Here is a 22149-nt window from a genome sequence, read left to right as displayed (position 1 = left end):
CTCACCCAAAACACGCGCACCCACTGCCTCACCTACTCGCCACGCTGCAGATCACAACGCATCTCGCTGCTGCTGCTGCTGCTTCTTCCCTCGCACTGCTCCACGTTGGTATTTCCTCTCATTGTTGTTCTTGTTTTGTTCCCAAGCTCTTATTATAGCCTGGCTCAATTCAAGAAATGTGTTAACTGTTATCGATTGCAACTTTGGAAGTGCTGTTTTGTCGTTGTGCCGCTTGCCATTTTAGGCGCTTGGGCCTGTGCCCTGCAACTTTGTAAACTAAACACCCAAAAGCACACACGCACACGCGCGCGCACGTTACACACAGCGGCGCTGCTGCAACAACAACAACCACAGCCACCCATTGGCCACGATGATGCTGTGGCGGCGATGGTCTGTCTGGTGCGCGTGCCAGGCAAGCTGCACACCGATGCCACGTGTCGTGGCGAGGCCTCGCGTGCAGGGCAGCCACAGACCCGAGGCCAAGCCGCTGCGGACTAACTGACGATGCTAGTCAGGTGCGGCAGCTCTCACCGAGACAGCGGGGAGTGGAATCCACCCTCTGGCGCCAACAGTTCGGGGTGCCTGTGAGCCTCCTCCACAGGGGTCCCTGCTAGCCCCGGGCCGCTAAGTGAGCCCCTTCCCCTGGGGATGTGTTCCGGCTCCAAGCTCATAAGCGAGCTTCCTTCTTCGGAGACCCTCCTGGCAAAGCCTCAAAGCGAGTTCCTACCTATGCCCTAGGCTCGACTTTAGCAGTCGATCTGATGCAGCCACAAAGCCACGTGTCCACCCCCTTAGCCTCCTCCTCCACCCACGAGGTTCTCTACCTTCAGAGAGCTTGGTCAGAAGGATCATCTAAGGGGACGTGAGGAGCCACATGCCCAACGTGCCGGAGTTGCCGTTACCACCGCCGCTCGGCAAGTGGCACCCATCTCCGGCTTCTCCCGCACCACATCGCCCCATGCCCAGACAACCGCCGTGCGTAAAACGCTGTCGCGCGCGACACGCGGAGAGAATTGATTTCAGAAAGCCTCGCTCCAAATATCACTGTTGCCAGGTGCGGCGTTCCAGCTCTCTCAGATTTACAGAACAATTCCAGGATTTTGTAGCACGCATGTCCCAGGAAAGGGAACCATTTGGTTATTTATCATCCGCACAGAAAGATGAAGATCCTTCGCCCCCCTCCCCACTGTATTTGCGCACACAGACTGTTGGGGCAAGCGCTGTTCGCGAAAACCCTGGTGCGTTGTGAACACCACACCCGGTCACCTTTGTCTCCCCAGTGCTCATGCTCACACACCACACCGAGTGCTCACAAATCAGAGACCTCCGTTGACCTAGGGGAGGCCCATATTCAGTGCACATATCGCCCGCCATTGATGTTTTAGCCATGGCTGGGAATCGAAGACAGGTCACTGGGTTCATAGCGTCCGTGTGTTAACCGCGACGCCACTGCTTCCCACACACGCGCACGCGCACAAGCGGACGCGCGCTCGCTCGCACGCACGGCAACGCTCACGTAGGCAGGAAAAGGTTCAACGACTTTCTTATAATTGCACAAAAACAGCGCTCGTTCACGCTCGCGTGTGCGCGCGCGCAGCATCGTGCAGTGATTAACGAACATACACACACGTGCTTGGAAACTTTTGTCGAACGGTGAAAACATCTCTTAATATTTTAATTGAACACGAAATATTTTTTATATATATATAAAAAACAAGGCTCTGCACTCCGATGCCAAGTTTATTGGCGGTGCGCAATGATCCCACGTGGCGCTGGTGGGGCCACGGACATCTGCAGCGCAACGGCATTGTGCGCCGTTGCACGCATACAGTTCGTAAAAAAATAAATAAAATAAACAAAAACCTCCGCTACCAAAGTGGATTAATATGTAACTAACTTTAGTGGGAGGAACGAAAGTAAAAATATAAATGATTATCCCCGCAAAATTTCCACCACAAAAAAGTATATTTCACGTCGAGCAAGTTCTGCGTTCTACCCATGTGGAGTTGTCAAAAGTCACCAGACGTCCGGATCAAACACCTTGCATGCCTGCCCGCTCTTGATCTGGTCTATTACGGTAATTATTCACGAGATGTATGTCGTAAAATAGCTTTCGTGGAGATTGTATTTACATTTACGGACACCTTTGTATTTATTTGCTTACCGTTTAACTTTGAGGAAAGTAGGAGGGAAAAAATTCCACACGTTGCGGTCACGTGGCCTTGACATGACCCATATATTTTTTTGCTGAAATTCAAGATTGTCTTGCCATTCTTCCAAGTCTGAAGGTTTGGACCGGGTTTCACAACTATGAAATAAATAGGTGAATGAAAGTGGGCTGAGAGTGTTTTTTTTTAAATAGAAAAATGTAACTTCATAATGAAAAGTTGCATACCATTATGTGTAAAGAAGGACGTGTTTTAATCAGTGGATACTGCCTGCTAGCACACATGGATCCTGAAAAATCTATTCCCGAACAGGGGAGAACTGCATGCGTGCTGCAATATTACTACAATCACGCAAGTAACAACCTGGGAATGTTAATGCCCTGGGGAGGCTCACAGCCCTGTCGGGATGGCATCTACCTCCTCGACAAGAGGACGGTCCTGGGAAAACCAGGGCAGATGATAACTCCCAGCTCCGAGCCATTGCTGACGGCGTCACGGGAGTGGCCGCTTTGCCTTTGTCCCTTCGCACCGCTCGTCAGCAGGGTTCAGACCTCGAGGTAAACGATCGCAACGAGTGGAATTTGGACATCGACTGCCATCGTGCGTGGCGCGTCTGACCGTTGGCAGCACCCGCGCCATTTATAATCTTCCAATTTCACTCGGTAATCGGGAAACTGCACGGTCATAAGATGTGCCCTCACGACCTCAAAACCAAACACCAGACCCTTGCCCCAGCCCTTACCGCTGACCCAAATCCATTGCTCTTTCCAATGGAAACATCTGGCTCTTGTGATTGAGTCATTTTCAGTTTATTGACTCAGGAATTGGTGCACAAAATTGCCTTTTTTTTTCCTTCCCTCCTCCAGTCCTCACAAAGCTCAATAATAATACTAAATTTCGATGTAAATCTTTCGTGACTGCAGGGATTCATATTCTTGGTTCTTTTAACGTAAAAAAAAACCGCCACTTTTTCAAATTTTCTTGCTGTGGTTTTCACACCTGATGATGATTGCTTGTGTTGCAATCGAAATGTCGTGAGAATGTTATTGCTTGATATTTTTATTATTTTATTATTTCCCTTCTACGTGACTTTACCGAAAGAACCAAGAATAATACTACTACTGCATCCCATCGTGGTTATAAAGACAGTCAAGCAGGCAGGTTGAACTGACCGCATTCAAGCCAGATGACGTCACACCGAGGGCCGATGGTTGGAAAATTTGGGCACCGAGGTGGTGAGATGTTAACTACCTCACCTGGTATACAGGAGGTCGTGGGTTCCATTCCGACCCTGACGCCTGCTGTATATTTGGGATATGCTCTCACCGTGGTCGCATGGATTTTTCTCTCGGTCCTCTGTTTTTGTTCTTTCACATTTAAAATCAACGTGCGTTTAGAATATTTGACTGCTATCAATTGCCACATGATGATAAGCCACTTCGTTGAGCTATTATTCGTAATAGCCAGTTCACTTCTGCAAAAGAGCAATACAGCTCAGTGGGCCTTACCTGGTAAAATCAAATTAAAAATAGTTTTAGCTTAGTTTAAATTCGGCTCGCGAATGTATGTATGTGCTCGAATTAAGTGTACGCTTGAACGCCAGTGGCTGGAGCTGAGAAGCAGCAGGAGCTTAGCACGTGCAGGCTGGGCCACGATTCTGCTCCCAGCGGTATTCAGGCCACAACCGGAGTTGATGTACGTATGCTGAACTTCTTTCGCACCGTACGTAGCCAACCGTGCTGATCGGAGGTGCGAGTGGAAGGACGAGAAACTAAACACAAAAAGCAGTTTTAGAGAAATTAGTTTTCTCTGTAGATTATTTTAAAGTGCATATCTCCAGTGACTTCCTAATATCGGAAGGAAGAGCGTTCCAGATGGCCAGAGGGCGCGATTTAGTGAGCGTCTTTGTTCGAAGGTTAGCCAAAAGCCGCTGCGAAGAAGACCGGAGTTCGTGTGATGATGGTTCACGATGTGAGCCCCACCTGACTGTGACGTTGACTTATGTCCCACGCCTTTGATGAAATCACCTGGGATGTGCCCGATCTCGCCAGGGTCGACGAGCCGCTTCGAAGGCTGCAGACTTCCAAGGCGTTCATTTCTGTCTCGTCCGTGTCAGTGACGGAGCGACAAACTCAGCTCGTGTAGCGGGAAACAGATGGATTGTTACATCACGAGAACGTCGGCGATGGTTCGGGAAAGACTTCATCCAGCAGTGGGTAGATAATTGCCCATGATGAAAACGATGATGAGAACACGTCGAGACACAAAGCCTCTTTCTTTCACAGGGGACTTCTCTTGTCAAAGTGACGTAGGAGAATTTGATTAAAACAGGGCAAGGGCATTATCACACGTGATGAAAATATCAAGCCACGCTCAACACACCTTAATAAACAAGGACAACATACCAGTTAACAATTAATTGACAAAGTGATTTAAAAACAACACACACCAACAAACTTCCAAAAAATTGCAAGACATACGTTATGCAACTAAAAGTATGCGCGGCAGATACAAATAAATCAATCAACTACATTTTTACGGCCCGGTCCAAGAAATGAGCCCAGTTGTGCATCACTATTTTGTCGGCTGGCAAGCGATAGTTTGTGTGAACGTAACGGAGATAGGCATTAAATATTGGCCCCGCGTTTGGAGAAGAAGCAAGCAGCGTCGAGGCCCCACGGGTTGGAATGTTCGGGCCTCACCCCTCGAACGCGGCGCTCCCACAACCAACGGTGGTGGCCGCCACGCCAGGAGGCCCCGTGGGTTCCACTTAACACGCTCAAAACGACGGCCAGAGAAATCATCCGTCACCTCGTACGCGGCTGCCAGCCTTCGGAGTATCGGTAACACGTTTTTTTTTGTTGTTGCTGTAATTGATTGCACGGCGATTTAAAGAATGTCCTCGGCACACGCCATCCCCCCCATCCACCCCCGCGACCGAACCGCGATCGCCGAGTTTCAAAGAGAAAAGACGAGGTAGAGAGCGCGGCTAACCGGGGGAAATCGGCGGGACAGAGATCAACACGAGCAAACGATTTAGGATCGCCACGGCGCGCATGATGGATGCCGCGTCTCCATCCGCCTGCAGGGCAGACACTCAAGATCGGGTCGACCAACTTTGTGTCTCCATCATCCATCATCCGTCGCCTTTCCAATCGCTCTTTTCTCAGCGAAGCCGAGAGAATCGTTCGGTCACGTGATGAAAACGGCAAAAAAGCAGAGCGAGCGCGCCCGCTGACCGAGCTGCCCGCTAATGAGGACCCACGTGGAAACGAGTTTCATGCTGCGCTTAATAATGCAATGTAACACGCAGCCCTCTGCCGATCAGCTGTTGGATGTGGGCCTTCCCAAGCCGTGGTCCGTCATCGCGGTTGTTTAACCATACTTCACCACGCTGGTCAGTGTGGGTTAATGATGAAGGGCAGGGGGTGGGGGTGGTACAAGACCGGTTTGGATATCACTCGCCACTCGTGGTAGCCAGGGTCGGGAAGCAAACTCAGGTCACTGGGTTCACAGTGCAGTGAGCTAAGCACTGCACCACCGTTCCACCGCACTGCCATGTGGGCGAATGTAAGTTCAGCTCTGGGCGCGACTTTCGCCCATAGCATGATTTTAACCGCGAGTGTGTTTTTTATTTACATCATCGACTTGAAGGAGACTCGATCGCTCCTAAGCAATGATTGAAATAGTAAATGAGTAGCCTTGTGATGATCCTGCATTTCACCGTATTGACAACGTGGCCTTCGTGAACTTAAGCGAACACGAACCTTGACCCTCACCGTGTTAATTATTGAGCGTATTCAGTTTTGCTGAATGAGAATGAGGCAACACTCGGTCAAAATGATACACACACACATACAATATATTAACAAACACGAACACACGTACGCACAAGACAAAGACAAAGATCCCTCGTAAACCCTTAACAGACTGTAGGGGCAAGTGCTCTTCGCGAGCACCTATGAAGGCCGACACGGCACCCAAGGGGTTGGGTGGCCAGCACCACGCCCGTTAATGTTTACACACCACACCAGGTACTCATTTGAGGCTGAGTTAACCTAGTGGAGGCCCATGAACGGTTCAATTAACCGTTATATACGCACACACACTCACAGACACACATATAGTATAAAACAACTGGAACAAATTAACTTATACACATGCAGTGCACATCTACCCAGACCACCAGATCACCAGTAATAGCCTACAGAGAGTGTTGGGGCAAGCGCTGTTTAAGGCAGGCACGGCGCACAAGGGGGCGGACTACACAATGCCCGGCCGTCTTTGTCTCCCCAGTGTGCCACATCAGGTAGATTAGGTTGAATGAACCTACGGGAGGGCCAAAAAGTGGCTTAGAATCCACTCGCCGCGCGTGTTAGCAGTGGCTAGGTATCCAACTCGGGTCGCTAGGTTTCCGGCGCAGAGTATTAATCACTACGCCGCCACTACCCCAATTGCATCCTAAACATAATCATCCATTTTAAAGTCGGATCATTTGTCCAACGATCAAGAGCACGGGAACAGAACGCCGCTGATCAACGCCTCCTTAAACCTGCAAGATTGTTAAACCGTGAGCCCGAGCACTCACGAAGTCAACACACCGATTCCCCTTCCGCTGCGTCACCTAACTTCTCGACAGAAACCACAGCGATCGCCCGGCGACATCCAGCCGCGTTCTCGGCAACGGGCGTGCGTGGGCTTCCTTCGCACCGTACGTAGTCAACCGTGCTAATCGGAGGTGCCCGGGGAAAGGACAGCAACCTAAACACGTACAAAAAAAAGTAATCATCAGTTCCAAAGCAAATGAGTGTTTCAATCTAGAGTGCATAGCTGGCCTGTGCCCTTCAGCAGCTAGCGGCCCTGACAATGACACGAACTTGAATTCCCTGGGGCCTGTGTTGTGAGTCAACTCGTAATATATATTTTTTCAATGACGGAATCACGGGACAGGCGCTGCCTAAAGCGTCTTTTGTTTTGACGCTCACCGGCGTTGAAGGTCAAACACGTGAACGCATTAGCGCTGTCCGTTTGTCTGACAGTCGGCCTATCCGTCCGTCTGTCTGTCTGTGATATGGCCTCACGGCGAGTCTCATGAAGATGATCCAATTGAAATCAAACCTTGTTATTAAATCGTGTTGCTATTAGGGACTTACCCTGTAGAAAAAAACAACAATGTTAATCAGAGGGTCACCGTACACAATATTGGGGCTTGAAACGGAACATTATTGTCGCTGAGTTAAATATACTTGAGGACAAACGCACACGTTGGAAAGTGTCACAGAGGATCCATGCGTGGTCCTGATTTTTCTTCCTCGTTTTTCTTTATTTGTTCTCTCCCCCCCCTCCCCCCCGAGTCCTCTCTCTCTCTCTCCACATAAGGTCAGACGTGGCAGTCACATGGACTTATTTAAATGGCTCTTGTGGCAAACTATGTTCGAGGGAACGCTCATTACCCGGTGCGATGCAGTTTAGGGTTTCAAATTGTGTCCTTGTGAGCAGCAATTTAAAGCCGGGCTGCCTACAGGCTTTTTTTCAAATACGGTGAAGTTGCCCGCAAGCTGGGAAACAAATGTTTTCAAGTAAAATCACAGCTCCTACTGTAATAGTGGTGGTGGTGGAGTGGTGGGACGGCGGTTTTCGCACTGCACAATTCGGGTTGGCAAGTCACGAACAATTCAGTAGGTATTTTTGCCGATCACATGGCAACTTAATTTCATTAAATCTGTCGGGTGGTGCAGGGTTATAATAAATAAATAAAAACATTATATTATATGTTCTGACCCAAAATGTAGTTTACTATAAACCAGAGGATTGTTACCAGTGAGGCATGGAAAACTGGGCAGTCCAATGAAAATTATAACTTAAACTAAACTATTGTTTTCTTGGTTATTTCGGTAAAGTCACGTAGAAGGGAAATAATAAAATAATAAAAATTTAACATAATAAAATAATTCTCACGACGTTTCGGCCACAACGCAAGCAGCCGTCCTCAGGTAAAGAACAGGTCTGTAGGAAAGACACTGTTGTGGCCGAAACGTCGTGAGAATAATTTTATTATGCTTTATTATTTTATTATTTCCCTTCTACGTGACTTTACCGAAAGAACCAAGAAGATGAATCCCTGCAGTCACGAAAGCTTGAAATCGAAATTTAAACTATTGTTTATTTTACGAGGTAAGGCCCACTGAGCTATATAGCTCTTTTCCAGAAGTGACCTGGCCACAAATGGTAGCTCAGCGAGGTGGCTTGTCGTGTGGAAAGTTATTTCGGCCAAACAATCTCAACGCGTGATGTGGATTCTAAATGTGGAGGGAAAACCCGGAGGACCCGGAGAAAAATCCACGCGACCACAAGGAGAACATGCAAACTCCAAATATAGAGACGGCGTCAGGGTCGGGATCGAAACCGACGACCTCCTGTATACCAGGCGAGGTAGGTAACATCTCGCCAGCGTGCCACGCAAAACCAGACGAGGGCAGAACCACATGCAAATTCACGATCTTGAGTGGTGTGTTTTATTACGATTGTTAAGATTACGCAACTGGTAACAACCAGGACGTTTAATGTCCCGGGAAGAGTAGCAGGATTTCCAGGACGGCAGCTACCTCCTGAACGAGAGGAAGACCCTGGGACAAACCAAGTTATGGGCACCCACCAACCCACCCTGACCAGCACGGTGAAGTATGGTCACGGCGTGACCAACATGGCCAACGCAGCCTTCGACTTGACAACCCATTGACAGAGGGTGGAAAAAACATTATTTTAGAAACGGAGCAATCCACCAAAAAATGTATGGTTTAAAATTTTCCGACGATCGTTTATTTACTTATTTTTTAAGTTTTGTAGCAGCAGGTGGCAACAATTTAACCTGCTAATTAAAACAAAATACTGTCGTTAAGGAAATTTATTGCTCACTCGTTTGGGAAATTAAAGTCACCGCACTCCGTGCACTTGTTGTCACCTGCTTATAATTAGTATTGCTACTACACTTGTTTACCCAGCAAAGCCTTGGCGAGTCTCAAGACTCTTTGTAAGGAGGGTTCTGCCAGGTTTTAGAAAGATGGGTCCGATGTTGCTGTGGGCCTGATTCCAATTGAGCAGTTTGCAGGCGCATTTTTGTTCAGCATTGGGATGTTTCTACTGATAGCAGTTGTACGTGCGTAGAACTTCCTTCGCGCCATACGTAGCCAACCGTATTAATCGGAACTACGCAGTTCCACTACGTGTGTGTGTGTGTGTTTTATTTTTAGCTATTGGGGGAAGCCAGATAACCCGCAGCACACCAATTCAGACCAGGGAGAGAGAACGTACAAACTCCACGCAGAAAGACACCCGAGGCGCGAGTGTTACCATGCTGTTGCAGGTACCATCCCGACAACACTCACTGAAGGGATGGGAGCTGAATTTCAGAGTGTGGAATGGTGCATGGCACCTGCCCGGCTTTGACCGGCACAGAGTGGTGAATGTCTAGAAGGGGTCAGGGCGAGCGTCACAATGTGGGTCTCATCAACAAAGCGGTACGTGAGCACAGAAAAGTGTGTGATATTCTCAAAACCTTCGTTCATCATAACATTAACAATATATCGTTTCTTTTTGGTATTCGTGGCATTCTTACAGCGCGAGGCTATGACGACGGTGGTATGTTTCGCAGACTGTTATAGCTTGCCAGACGAGAATCACTTTGCTGTGAGATGTTTTTCCCCTATTAGGTCATTTGCCTTTCATTTTCACATGTCGGCACATTTTGGACAGTCGCGCCGAACACACATGGCATACTTTCTTTTGAATATTGACTTGGGGATGAGGGGGGGGGGGTATCTTTATTGTTCGCTAAGAAGCAGTTATTTCATGGTTACTGAAACCCGCGGTATTAACCGGGGCGGCTGCTGGGCTCGACCCAAGAAAACAAACCTCAATGGCAAATGGCAAACGCCCTAGCGCTGGGCCGTGTCACCACTCGCATTAAGTGTACCCTTGCCTCGCGGCGTATTGAGATCACGCGCGTCCCTAATTCAAAACAGCGTTGGTGAGCTTCAACGCACAGGAAACTCATTATGGTGATACTGTGGAAACTTTTTTTTTACTGACTTACAGACCGAGAGGAGAGTAAATGTTAATGATTATAGACTCACTACGTACTCCGTGGTGCTTTTATGCGACCGTGCGCAAGTTGTTGCCCCTGGTAAAGAAGGCTGTCGACTATCGCATGTGGGTCGGAAACAACAGGCACTGGGAAAAGACTGGGTGGAACAAAAGCAGAAAAGTTTGCAAAAAAGCGTGAAGACGTGCATGGTTTTGGATGACAATGGGAAGAGAGGAAGGGGGACCCCGTGGATTAGAGAACCCGATCAGGTTAGGTACCTCGTGTTGACTGTTCATGGGGCCTTGGGCAGAATCTTTTAAATCTAGATTGAAACACTAATTTCTTTAGAACTGCTTTTTGTATTTAGTTTGTTGTCCTTCCCCCGCGTCTCTGATTCGCACCTTTTCAAACTCCAGTTCAGAATTTAATAATAACAACAAAACAATATATAACGCATACATTTTTACGAAAAGTGAGATTTCCAGTCTTGACTTGGGCGGTTTCACGGGACCGGGCTCAGCGTGCCCGGCAAAACACATGTCTGATGGGTTTGGCTGAGGCCCAAATATATAATAATTGGTAATTTTCCAAGAAGCCACGCTCTTTTTCAGGAGGCTCCTGAATTGCATGATTTGCATGATTTGCAATTCAGCCAATTAATGAGCAGGAAGACCGCAGCTCCTGCAGAATCCACACGAATGCGATGGGGTAACGCTCAATCCTGTGCAGATGGAACAGATGGAGAATAGTCCACACTGCTCGTGAGCCTGGGATTGGCGCCTCTTTGGCGGTCAACATTTTGTTGCCTCCAAAGTACTGGGCTACAGGGCACGTGCAATACGTAGCCATCACCACCACCACCACCACCAAACGGGTGTCGCTTTGTAAACGTAGACGCTGTAAAAACCAAATTGTATCCTGCATTTGTAAAATATGTCCGTAGAAGAAAAGCGTGAAAAAAGAGAAGATGATAATGTGGGGCAGCCGGAGTGAGGTTTGACCTAATTTGTAGCAGAAGCCGCTTTTTTGCTGACATTTTGAGCAAAGGACTTTTAGAGGACCGGAGGCTGGACGACGAAGAAGGAGCCACGGGGTGGCACCTTGGCCGGGCCACGCTCCGCCAGGGCACCGCGCTGCGCCAAGCCAAACATCCACCGCGCTGAAGGGCGCGGCGACGCGTTTAACGGCTTTCAATCGGCCGCTTGGAGGAGCGTGTCTCGGGGAAACCGCGAGCGGGAGGCTGCGGAACGCAACGTCCGCGCATCACCCCCCCCCCCCACCGCGTGATTCAGGATCGATGTGATGGGGCGCGTGGGGCTAACCGCCCGTGGTTCGCTGCAGGCGTGCGAATGGCGTTAACTTTCGCGGCGGCGGTAATGCAGAGTTTTTTGTTTGTTGGTTCAAATTGCGGACGCGTTCGAGGGCCCCCGCTCTCGCGCGCGTTGTGTGCGTCGCTAATTCACTGTCGCTCGCCGGCGCGCGTCCGAGAGAGACAGAGAGAGACAACGAGGAGAGAGACTGCGGCGCCACGCCCGGCGTTTTTTTTTTTTGCCGAACTCGCCGGAGGAACCTGAGCAGATATCATCGTCGCGAGGTGAGAAAAACTGTAGGCGCACGGATGGAGCCGTAGCGAGATAAGAGGAAGAAAGATACGCAGATGTCCTTGCAGGGGTCGACAACTATAAGAGCCATTTTTTACGAATTCGGTAAAGAAAAAACTCAATATTTGAAGAGCGTGAACACGAGATGGTCCTGAACGAATGACGTTACGAAGGAGTCCTGAGAGAGATGTAAACAACGGACGAATATGGAGTTAGCTGAGAAAAACGAGATGGAGGCCAGATTACTTAAATTTGTATGCGAATTTACTTTGTCGTATTTTATTAGGATTTGAATTTGAGCTCATATTTCAAGCAAGCGTTGTTTTCTTTTAACCAATCAGGGACCCTTGAGGCTGCTTGGGTTCCCGAAGCTGTTTGGCGAATTGGCGTAGAGCTTCGCGGAGTTTCCGCGCACCGCTCTGAGATCGTGACGCCACTGTCGATTTGTCCAGGGGTGCCACACCGCGCTCCACACAGAGGTCCCGTTGGCTCAACAAATAAACAATGAATAAACCCCACACCTCGCTCGCTCAACAAGAAGACCCCCATCTGACTGGGCACTCTTCACCTGAACCCAGAGAAAGCGAACGGATTTAATTCAGTGAAACCGCCACATGGATCACGCACTCGTGGCAATTCGCTAAACCTTGAAGACGTCCACCGCGTCGTGCACAGTTTCCAAAAATCCTAGGTGGTCTTTACGTAAATAAATAAATATACGCACCACCTTGCAATAAAAACTCAACAATGCGTGCAATGATGCAACCATAGTCGTGGCGTTCTCTTCTTTCTTTTTAACGAAGATTTACATTCTCCACGGTTTTTTGTTTTGTTTATTCCACGAACAGAGAGGGGCTCAGACCGAAGTTGTGAATGGCGAGGCTGAAGCCCGGTCCCTGCGAACCGTAAACCAAACACTCGGCGCCACCGCGCATTGTTCGCTCGCTCGCTCCTTCCGTGGCCCCTGGGACTCAGCATAGTCGGGCCCACGATCGCCCTCGGCCCGGCCTGGCGTGCATCACGTGGAGACGGCGGAGGCGCTCGACGTCAGCGAAGCGAAGCAAAAGGCCAAGAAAACTCAAGGGGCCCCAGATTTATATTTAAACAAAAAATTGGAGTGGACCAAATATTAGTTCACACTGAGATCTCTATAAAAATAAGCTTATAATTCAACTAATGCTATTAACTGTGATTATTATCCTGTGATTGTCCAATGTACAATATTAGTGTTAAAACAGACTGCACCCAACAGTAATGTCTTCCAATGCCCCCCAGTGATTGAACACTGCCAGCGATACGGTGATTGGGATAATACATCGCGTGTGGTGTGTTTGTGCTTGGCCCCACAGGCAACGTGAAATCAAACCGTGGGCCCGTCGTTTCGGCTGCCAAATCCCTCGCACGAAGGACAAACTTCACGATGCCACCCAACATCGTCGAAGCCGCGTGGCCCAAGCCAGCGACCGTGACCGATGGCGGTGGAGATTTCTGTTTGCTTCCCACCGAGTTCACGATGTGAGTCACACCGAGCCGATCGCTGTTGGATTCCCACAGAGCCGCCGTGCAATGTCTTCCAAAAATGAACAGTGTGAACGCGTTTTTTATTCTGCATTGTATTTTACATGTAGCATATACTTTCGCGACCAAATATTATCCGTATTAAAGGTTTTTTTTGTGGGTTGAATTGCTCAAATAAATGTGCCGTTGGCCCACCACCACCCGGCACAGCAAATTAGTAAGTTTTGTCACGTAAAACAAAATGTGTCAATTAGTTTCTACCTCAGCACACCGGTGTCTTGGGGAGTAAACCTACAACATTTACAATTTGAGTACTGAGACGTTTCGCTGGTAATTACAACAACAACCAGCTTCATCAGGCGATTTGCCAAAATAGTCAAGTCTTGCTGTTTCACCGTTACTCTATTGAAGACTGAAACAGGAAGACTTCTTCGCAATTCTGCCTCGTACTATAAGATGTGTTTTGCTGTATGATTCACATGTTGCAACCCAAGTCACTCGTGCCAAAAAAACCAATTACGTAAAAAACCACGTAAGTTTTGTGTGGCTAAAGGTGCGATTGTCACCATTGAATTGGTCCTCCCATCGTGCCTTGCGTGTCACGTGACATCACCATACCGCACGTGTGACGAACACAGCCAGGGGTGATTGTGCAGAGCGCTCTGCCGTGGCGCTGCGACCGGTCGCTGAGCGTCAAGGTGGAAACGTCAGATTTGTTTCAAGCTGGCGGACATTCACGACCAACTGATCTGGCATGTCCGTTATCGGTCAGGCAGCTCCTCAGACCATCACCTCCTCTTAGCAGGAGGTCGGCAGGCAAAATAGCAAGAAGAGGCGGGTTTTTTCACTTCAAATTCGGTAAAGAAAAATAAAACCTGGATATTTCCAGAGGCGCGATGCAGGCGGTGAATACGAGACGGTGCTCCTGAATAAATAACGTGTCACGTGGCAGTTCTTAAAGAGCCGCCGCATGCGGCTACGGAGCTACAGGTTGCCAGCCCCCTTGCCTATCACAAGGCGAAGTCTCCTGACCCTCATTCCAGTCACCTGTTCGAGTACGCACGTCGGCGTTGGTGATGCGTTCGCTGAAGTTGGATGCGGAGTGACCGTCGCAGACACCACCGGTCGAATTCCTCCAGTTGCCTGCGCAGAGGCGCTGCTATTGACCGCGTCTCTGTGGATGTGTGTGTTCGTTGAGCTTCTTTCGCACCGTACGTTGCCAAACGTGCAAATCGGAGGTGCCGGGAGAAGGACAACAAACTAAACACACGCGAAAAAACAGTTATAAATTAATTAATTTTCATTCTAGAATTTAAGTCGTACAGCAATTGCATTTGACAGATATCCATCTCTGTTGACATACGAGTACCATAGCCGCCCCATGTCTGTATAATATGTAATGTTTCTGTAGCTTTTGTAATGTGTGCTGCGTTCAGTCTGGAGGAGAACTGCTTGAGCCGATTTGCACTGCATGAGGTAAGTATTTTAGTGCGAGATGTTTTTGTGCCATTATGCTGTGCTGCTGTTGTGTTGGCGACCCGGTCAGTCTTGCAAATGAGACTCTATCCTGGTGCCTTGAATTCTCGCAGAGTCAAACGCAACTTGAACCAATAGCACAAAACGGATTCAACAACAACAATAAAAGACGTTATTTTAAAGCATATTTTTGTCTTCATAACAATGCGAGATATTTCATCAAAATTGGCAGTGTCTCCTCCGGTGGAAATGGAACATCGCAAACAAAGGAATGACGGTCTTCAGTCCGGCGCTGCTTGACGGTGCCAGCAGGATTGATTTTGTCCGGAAATCCTGGTTAGACTCTCTCACACAACGCTGGGAGCGAGCGGATTGTACACGCTCTCAATCTACCCCGGCGCAAGGCAGCTCGCCGCCTCGTGAAGTTCGCGTGAAGCGAGACACGCAAACATGGGCACGAGGCGCACACATTTAGGAGAGTCGGTTTTCTCTTTCTGTGCGTGCCAGGAAAGCAACATGTAAAGGTCCGCCGATGAGAACACGGCCAGTGACGAGCGAGGGAATAATACAAAAGAAAGTGTACAAGAACACGAGAGGTTGAGACAGACAACGCCGCGGTGAGGAAGACACAAAATAAAACAACGAATAGCTCGCGGTGGCGAACATCAGAGCAGGACAGAGCGCGGTGATGTCTTGGCTCAAAGGGAGCTGTCATAATGGGGGCAGTGATGAACGACGCCTCGTTTTGTAAACAAGGACCACGAGCCAAGCGCTTTCCATTTAGCACTCAGCGGCCCATGCCGCAAATGGACCGTGGAGCGGTGAGAGAGCGCGCGCGTGGACGGGAATGTGTGCGTGCGGTGAGACATTTCCTGAAAACACAGGCGGCACTTTGTCCTGGCGCACAGGTGTCAAGGTCTGGAGAGGGGTGGGGGGTGTGCGGTCGTTATATCATCTCACCTGAAGTTTTTTTTGCGGTCAAAGTTGTCCGTGTTCGAGCGTTTGCGGCACATTAGGAATGGACCACTCTTTTAATTATTTCCTCCTGCAGCAAGGGAGTCAAGTGTGGTTTTGTGAAAGTCCTCATGTGTTGTGCAGTACATCACAATGCACGTGTGTACACCAGCATGCGATAACTGAGTTGGGCCTGTGAGTGGCTGGCAGGGTAATTGATGAACCAGACTTGTACACCAGTCACGCGGTTAATGGCGACTCGGTTGAGGATTGCTGTGTGTGACACACGTGCTGTTGCATCTCACAGATTGACCACAATGAATGTGTTTGCCCTCGATTTGGAGCATCTGCCCACATCCTTCATTTCGAGTGTTCAACATATTTTGGCGAGCCTGTAAGGAGAGTTTCCCAGAGTTTACTGACGGGGATCAACTCTTTCAACGAGACGGACCAAGCAATTGGACAGGCTGCATATGTAAAGACAGTCGTGCAAGGATCTGAACGGTCTTCACATCATGGCACTGGAACAGCTGCAGGACGAGGCCAGTGCTGCTTTGAATCAGCTGCAGAGAGCCCAGCTCATGGAAACATGCAGATATTTGAAGTTTTCCATGATGATAAGACTGGTGAAGATAAAAGCAGACGGGCTTTGATTCGTATGGCAGAAAAAAGTACTCGATGAAGTTGAAGACCAAGAAGAAGATGATGATGCCTGTGCATGTGTTCAAAACCTGTTGTCTTTCATTGAAACAATCTTAATTTTTTTTTTTTTAGAACTTTCGTGACTGCAGGAATTATTATTTGGTTCTTTCGGTTAAGTCACGTCTAAAGATAAAATAATAAATTAAATTAAATAATAGAATACGACGTTTCGATTGCAACACAAGCAATCATCATCAGGTATAATGAAATAGCGACATAATATCTAACCAGAAAACTATAGACAGACATATTAGCAGACAGATATCACAAGATACATACATAGCGAGAGCAACACAGGTGACAGAGAGGGGTGATCGTCTCTGTGGGGTGGCCTTAAATAGACAGAGGGGGGGCGGAGGCAGAGAGAGGGAGGGGGGTTAGAAAAAATTAGCATATCAATGAGTGGTCCAAAAGAAAACGTGGTGCTGCGAGTACGATGGCACAGCAAGCAAGCCTGAAAATCAGGAGAAAGACACACTAAAATTAAATAACCTAGTAAAATATCGAAATGTAATACAACACAGAGGGTCGGTCAACACACAATTAACGCATAGCCTGGTTGATTACATATTTCAAAGATTGCTAAGTTAGAATTTAAGTGTGAACATTCTAAAGAGGACACAGGCAGAGAAAACAAGTCGCCAGAGAGAGAGAAAAAAGATAAGCTTAAAACTTCCCCGTAGAAGTGGTTCAATCTTAATTTTAGAACTTTCGTGACTGCAGGAATTATTATTTGGTTCTTTCGGTTAAGTCACGTCTAAAGATAAAATAATAAATTAAATTAAATAATAGAATACGACGTTTCGATTGCAACACAAGCAATCATCATCAGGTATAATGAAATAGCGACATAATATCTAACCAGAAAACTATAGACAGACATATTAGCAGACAGATATCACAAGATACATACATAGCGAGAGCAACACAGGTGACAGAGAGGGGTGATCGTCTCTGTGGGGTGGCCTTAAATAGACAGAGGGGGGGCGGAGGCAGAGAGAGGGAGGGGGGTTAGAAAAAATTAGCATATCAATGAGTGGTCCAAAAGAAAACGTGGTGCTGCGAGTACGATGGCACAGCAAGCAAGCCTGAAAATCAGGAGAAAGACACACTAAAATTAAATAACCTAGTAAAATATCGAAATGTAATGTAATACAACACAGAGGGTCGGTCAACACACAATTAACGCATAGCCTGGTTGATTACATATTTCAAAGATTGCTAAGTTAGAATTTAAGTGTGAACATTCTAAAGAGGACACAGGCAGAGAAAACAAGTCGCCAGAGAGAGAGAAAAAAGATAAGCTTAAAACTTCCCCGTAGAAGTGGTTCAATCTTAATTTTAGAACTTTCGTGACTGCAGGAATTATTATTTGGTTCTTTCGGTTAAGTCACGTCTAAAGATAAAATAATAAATTAAATTAAATAATAGAATACGACGTTTCGATTGCAACACAAGCAATCATCATCAGGTATAATGAAATAGCGACATAATATCTAACCAGAAAACTATAGACAGACATATTAGCAGACAGATATCACAAGATACATACATAGCGAGAGCAACACAGGTGACAGAGAGGGGTGATCGTCTCTGTGGGGTGGCCTTAAATAGACAGAGGGGGGGGCGGAGGCAGAGAGAGGGAGGGGGGTTAGAAAAAATTAGCATATCAATGAGTGGTCCAAAAGAAAACGTGGTGCTGCGAGTACGATGGCACAGCAAGCAAGCCTGAAAATCAGGAGAAAGACACACTAAAATTAAATAACCTAGTAAAATATCGAAATGTAATGTAATACAACACAGAGGGTCGGTCAACACACAATTAACGCATAGCCTGGTTGATTACATATTTCAAAGATTGCTAAGTTAGAATTTAAGTGTGAACATTCTAAAGAGGACACAGGCAGAGAAAACAAGTCGCCAGAGAGAGAAATATGTAATCAACCAGGCTATGCGTTAATTGTGTGTTGACCGACCCTCTGTGTTGTATTACATTACATTTCGATATTTTACTAGGTTATTTAATTTTAGTGTGTCTTTCTCCTGATTTTCAGGCTTGCTTGCTGTGCCATCGTACTCGCAGCACCACGTTTTCTTTTGGACCACTCATTGATATGCTAATTTTTTCTAACCCCCCTCCCTCTCTCTGCCTCCGCCCCCCCTCTGTCTATTTAAGGCCACCCCACAGAGACGATCACCCCTCTCTGTCACCTGTGTTGCTCTCGCTATGTATGTATCTTGTGATATCTGTCTGCTAATATGTCTGTCTATAGTTTTCTGGTTAGATATTATGTCGCTATTTCATTATACCTGATGATGATTGCTTGTGTTGCAATCGAAACGTCGTATTCTATTATTTAATTTAATTTATTATTTTATCTTTAGACGTGACTTAACCGAAAGAACCAAATAATAATTCCTGCAGTCACGAAAGTTCTAAAATTAAGATTGAACCACTTCTACGGGGAAGTTTTAAGCTTATCTTTTTTCTCTCTCTCTGGCGACTTGTTTTCTCTGCCTGTGTCCTCTTTAGAATGTTCACACTTAAATTCTAACTTAGCAATCTTTGAAATATGTAATCAACCAGGCTATGCGTTAATTGTGTGTTGACCGACCCTCTGTGTTGTATTACATTACATTTCGATATTTTACTAGGTTATTTAATTTTAGTGTGTCTTTCTCCTGATTTTCAGGCTTGCTTGCTGTGCCATCGTACTCGCAGCACCACGTTTTCTTTTGTTCCACTCATTGATATGCTAATTTTTTCTAACCCCCCTCCCTCTCTCTGCCTCCGCCCCCCCTCTGTCTATTTAAGGCCACCCCACAGAGACGATCACCCCTCTCTGTCACCTGTGTTGCTCTCGCTATGTATGTATCTTGTGATATCTGTCTGCTAATATGTCTGTCTATAGTTTTCTGGTTAGATATTATGTCGCTATTTCATTATACCTGATGATGATTGCTTGTGTTGCAATCGAAACGTCGTATTCTATTATTTAATTTAATTTATTATTTTATCTTTAGACGTGACTTAACCGAAAGAACCAAATAATAATTTCATTGAAACAATACAGCAGAAAGACAAAGACAGCAAGGGAACAGGTCAAACACTGCCACCATCAAAACTATCTGTAGATATGGATGGTGAAATACAAGAGTCACAAGAAGAATCCAGAAAAACCCTTGAGGAAAAGAAAACCTAAAGTGAAGGTGGATCAAAAACCACAGCAGCATTGGATACCGTACGAATGGACGGACTAGAAAATGTGCCGGAAGTCACAATAGGAAGAGAGTTCAGGATCTGCGGGCAGATTGGTGAAAGAGGGCAGAAAGACAAGTTATCTTACACCAATCTGATGCACCAGATCGACACAGGAACCTGTAAGGGCCATGCTGAGTCTGACATCATTGAGGCAGTAGTAAGAGCAATCAGTCCTGGTCTAAATTTGAGGGACATGCTTGAAATAAAAATTGATTTGACCCTTTACAAGTTAAAAACCATTTTGAAGGGACACTATAGAGAAGAAAGCACATTCGATCTCTATCAGAAGTTGATGAACATCTCTCAGGAGCCAAGAGAAACTGCACAAAACTTTTAGTTTCGAGCTATCGAATTAAAGGACAGACTATTATTAGCATCTAAAGAAAAAGGAGCTGATGACGAGTACAATCAGGATTTGGTACGCAGGAAGTTCCTGAGATCGATTGGCACAGGATTGCTCAGTGACCCAATACAATTCCAAATAAAGCTCCATCTGGATGACATCACTGACACTGATGAGATGCTGATTGAAAAAGTAAATGAAGCAGCCAGCTTGGAACTTGAGAGACAAAACAAGCTCAAACTGAATTTGGCTCCCAAAATGAGGAGGATGAATGAACTTGCAAGTTGATTTGTAGGGTAGTAGGGAAGGCAGCAGGACTCACAGAGGCCATTTCAGGTGGTTACATCACCAATACAACCATCCAACAACGAAAATGCCAGGACCAAAATAGAGAAGGACAACAAGACATCAGAAACTGAAAGGCCATCTCGAGATGGGATTGAAAAGATGGTCAGAGAGTTAAGGGCTGAAGTCGCAGAGATCAGGAGGAGGTGGCAGAATGATGTCACCCCAGACACCAAGCGAGGACACTGGAAACAACCAGCCCAAGACAGAGAATGCGACAAAGAGGTTGTAGGATGTGCCAAGAGGCTGGAGCAGGTGGGACATGTGACCATTGTTTCAAATGTGGCCAGCCGGTACACCTGGCCCGTGGATGTCGAGCCTCTCGACAGCAGCAGGAAAACTGGCGAGGGTTGCTGCAGGGGGGCCAGGGTCCCAAGGGTGTCACTACTGTTTATGTGAAGAGAATGATGTTGTAAGACTGCAGAAGTGCCAGGGCTGTCACGCAGTACAGTACTGCTCGAATACCTGCCAAAAACAACACTGGCAAGAACAAAAGGTACTCTGCAGAGCAATCAACACATTACAGAAGGAAACAGAATGTGAAAAGACACCAGAGTGGAGAAACCCAAATATTGGCAAGGTTAGCTTTCTCAGGCCTACATGTAACAACAGACTGTTAAAGTTAATTAGGAAAAGATGCATGTGAAGTGTTTACTGGACCACGTATCAACATCTGCCCTTTGGGACACAGGAGCACAAGCCAGTGTTATAAATGAAGCATGGCGAAATGAGCATCTACCAAAGTCAATAGTGAGACCAGTTGAAGAGCTCTTGGGGACGGGAACAATTACTGGAATGGCAGTTAACCAAACAGAAATACCATTCACAGGCTGGATAGAGGTGGCATTCAGATTGAACAGTAATATGGGGACCAGTCAGTGCTTTCTCATTCCAATGCTGGTATCCAGTGACCCCAGTGTTGCAGAAGATCCCATGATTGGTTTTAATGTCATCGAGGAGGTCATCAATGGGCTGGTGGAAGGAGGAGAGCTAATTGCGGACCCCATTAAAGTGGGGGGTTGTGGGTGAGGCTTTCTCCATCACTCCGGGAGACACAAACGTCCTCGTCCACCTGTTGTCTTCTGGCAACCGGGACACTGATGGTGGGGCAGTCAAGACAGGCAAACAGAGAGTGGTGGTACCACCAGCTCAAGCCACAATGGTTCGAAGTCGTACTCATTTGGGACAGCTGGAGAAAGATTCGTTGATGCTGTTTGTCCCTGAAGAGAAGCCCCAATGGCCAGAAGGTTTACACATCAATGAGGTCCTGGTGACGCTGAGTAGAGGCAACTCATCTTGCATACCAATCTCAGTGATCAACACAACCAAGCACAGCATCATACTTGATCAGCGGGTCACCCTAGGACACTTACAGCCGGTGAAATCTGTGTATCCAGCAGCAGTAAGACCTGTGGGGTATCACCAAGGCACCCCTATTCAGGATCAAACATGCCAACAAATACAGGGTGACCACACAACTGGTGCAGCAAAAGCTAAGGGGCTGCAGTTGAGGCCAAAAGTTCAAGAGCAAGGCGAACAAGTATAACCCGTAAAAACAAAGTTTTCACTATAAATCCTTTATATGCGTGGCGGCTAGAGTCCTCTCGTCCCCTGGCTTGAGATGGCTGCCACCTATAGGTCAGATGATTGCATGGCACCATTAAGCAATTGGTAATTAAATATAATATTTTTGTCCT

The sequence above is a fragment of the Lampetra fluviatilis genome, chromosome 29, assembly GCF_964198595.1.
Source record: "Lampetra fluviatilis chromosome 29, kcLamFluv1.1, whole genome shotgun sequence".
Lineage (NCBI taxonomy): Eukaryota > Metazoa > Chordata > Hyperoartia > Petromyzontiformes > Petromyzontidae > Lampetra > Lampetra fluviatilis.
This window is presented reverse-complemented; position numbering follows the sequence as displayed.